Raw genomic sequence first — 2,945 nt, forward strand, 5'->3', positions numbered from 1 at the left:
CACATAGTGTCGTCTGTTGATGTCAGGGCTTTACTACAAATGCAAAGAGGATAACTGTTCAGTTGAACCACTGAATCAAACAGTCTGTAATGGAGAGTTGAGGAACTTCTGGGGTCAACTTAAGGTAGAGAGCTAGTCTCGGGTAACCAGACATCACAGCGGAAACATTCTGGGGTTTTGGGCTAGTACAGAACCCGACGCCATTCACTGTAGGTTCTAATGTAAACAGACATCAGCTTGTTAGTGGACTAACTCACTGTGAGAGAAAATAAAAGTTTGTAATAGAGCCTTAAGGTGGTAGAGAACCTTTAGCCCTTACGGAGTAAACAGAGGGAACAGACTGACTCACCTCCAACGAACTGTATCCCCCCGGCCACACGTCCGATGGTCCTGGAGATGAGGTCAGAGATACAACATCCCATGAGGGCTGTGAGGGCCACCAGGAGCAGCAGACCACAGCCCACGCCCGTCACCACCGTACAGATCCTCCACTCCAGACTCCGGTATCCCCTGAAGGAAGCATAACGCCCACACTGCTCCAGGATCACTGTGGCCTGGCTCTCCTCGTCGCGCACCGGGTACGGACCGCCGGAAGGTGCCGAACGAGACTGGCTTATCCATCTGGGAACCGAGCAGCCAGTAAGGCATGAAGAAGCCGACACAGGAGGCCGCAGCACAGAGCAGGGAGAGGAGGGTCCAGATTACACCGGCACAGGTCAGGCTGGAGGCCATGGCGAGCTGATGGTAAAAAGTTCACTATTATATAACAAGAAGACAAGAAGTTGCCAGAATAGACAAAAAAAAAAGGAGATTTAGCTTTTGTTGTGCTCTTGACTCCACCACAGGCCTAGACTACCAGCATGTCTCTGTCTCTCCCCTCGTACTGACTGACTTCTGTCCCCTGCGGAGAGAGAGAGAGAGAGAGAGAGAGAGAGAGAGAGAGAGAGAGAAAGAGAGATGGAGAGAGAGTGAGAGAGAGTAGACTGTAAAAAATAGAGACTCAAAACATCATGATTGTGTAATGAAACCATTAAAAGCAGTGCACCTAATCTGAGATCTGGTGTTTGAACGTAAACCCAATGTAAGTGATATGTTACACAGAAAACGTTTACTGAACAAAAATATTAACGCAACATGCAACAATTTCTACAATTTTACAGTTCATATAATCAGTCAATTAAAATAAATGCATTAGGCCAATCTATGGTTTCACATGACTGAGCAGGGGTGTAGCCATTGGTGGGCCTTGGAGGGCATAGGCCCACCCACTTGGCAGCAAGGCCAACCACTGGAGAGCCAGGTCCAGCCAATCAGAATGAGTTTTCCCCCACAAAAGGGCATTTTACAGACAGAAATACTCCTCAGCACTTTTACTTGAGTCATTTTCTATTTCTATTTTCTATTTTCTTTTACTGAAGTATGACAATTGGGTCAAACTTTTCACCACTGCACTATATAGCCACTGCCATTTTAGCACTGCCCTTTTAGCCTTTAGCCTGTAGCTTCGCCCTTTTAGCCTTTAGCCTGTAGCTTCGGCCCTTTTAGCCTTTAGCCTAGAAGCTGCCCTTTTAGCCTTTAGCCTGTAGCTTCGGCCCTTTTAGCCTTTAGCCTCTAGCTTCGGCCCTTTTAGCCTTTACCTCTAGCTTCGGCCCTTTTAGCCTTTACCTCTAGCTTCAGCCCTTTTAGCCTTTACCTCTAGCTTCGACCCTTTTAGCCTTTAGCCTGTAGCTTCGGCCCTTTTAGCCTTTAGCCTCTAGCTCGGCCAACCACACCACGTTACCGCATCCCACCTTTGACATTCATATTCAGATAGCTTCATTCATGTATATATATATATATATATATATATATATATATATATATATATATATATATATATATATATATATATATATATATATAATATGAATTTTGCTGTTGGGATATGTTATTCATTGTACAGTATACTCATATTACAATGTATTAACATTAAATCAGTTAATAACTTAATTAAAGAATAATAATAATCATAATAATAACCATTCCTCTCCCTGCAGAAAACATATATACACACACACATATATATATATATACATACTACGTTACCCACAGGCTGGCCAATCCCTAACCACAGCCAATCAAGACAAGCCAATCACAGACTAATGTCAAATGAACTGGCAATCATATCATCTAACGGTACTGTGATTCAAAACATCTGAACAACCTTCCATGGACAGTCGTGATTCAGGTCAGCGACATCAGCATAATGGATAAGCTGGTGGATCGCATTGAACTCTGGGCTGAGTTTTGTACAAGTTTTGTATGAGTGCTACTGCTAACATTAGTGCGACTACTAACATTAGTGCGACTGCTAACATTAGTGCTACTGCTAGCATTAGCAGTCATTGCCTGTATTCCCCCTCATGAATTTGAAATATAATGCCATATGTCCCTTGACTTTCAAGAATGTGAATATGATAAATACCTTACAGATCTTTGTACTGTCTTAGTGTATCAATATAAAAATGGGAATGGCCTGTTAATGCTTTGTTGTCATTCGATCATTTGAAGATAAAGTATTTAAAGCTTCAACATCATGTCTTGAAAAAAAATAAGTTTTTGTATTGATTAATTACTATCCAGGGACAAACTTAGTAATTTGTATTTTCACAAAAACAATCTTTTTCTGTATCCTTTAAAAAAAGCATAAATCTGTAGATTAGACCGTTTGGATTTGTCCAATGAGGAGTTTACCAGAACACCATATTAGAACATACAAAAAGAGGACTTCAATTTACAGTGTTTAGAAGAAGGGTATCTAATTCTTCTTCTATTTTGGAAACACCAAAATAGTGTTTTCAACCTTTTTTTCCTGGTTAGTGCTCTCAGTCTTCTACACAACTCTTGATTAAGTGGTGTTACAACACACCATGTTATATTCCAGAACTCCTTAGGATGACCTTTTG

The 2,945-nt window shown here is 41.5% G+C and overlaps 1 pseudogene; it reads right to left on the reverse strand.

Annotated features, from left to right (window-relative positions):
* Nucleotides 1-248: 248 nt before the first annotated feature.
* LOC135537590 (LHFPL tetraspan subfamily member 6 protein-like) lies at nt 249-732 on the reverse strand (annotated as a pseudogene).
* Between the last annotated feature and the right edge of the window lie 2,213 nt (nt 733-2,945).

This window comes from Oncorhynchus masou, unplaced genomic scaffold (assembly GCF_036934945.1).
Source record: "Oncorhynchus masou masou isolate Uvic2021 unplaced genomic scaffold, UVic_Omas_1.1 unplaced_scaffold_8219, whole genome shotgun sequence".
NCBI classification, from domain to species: Eukaryota; Metazoa; Chordata; class Actinopteri; order Salmoniformes; family Salmonidae; genus Oncorhynchus; species Oncorhynchus masou.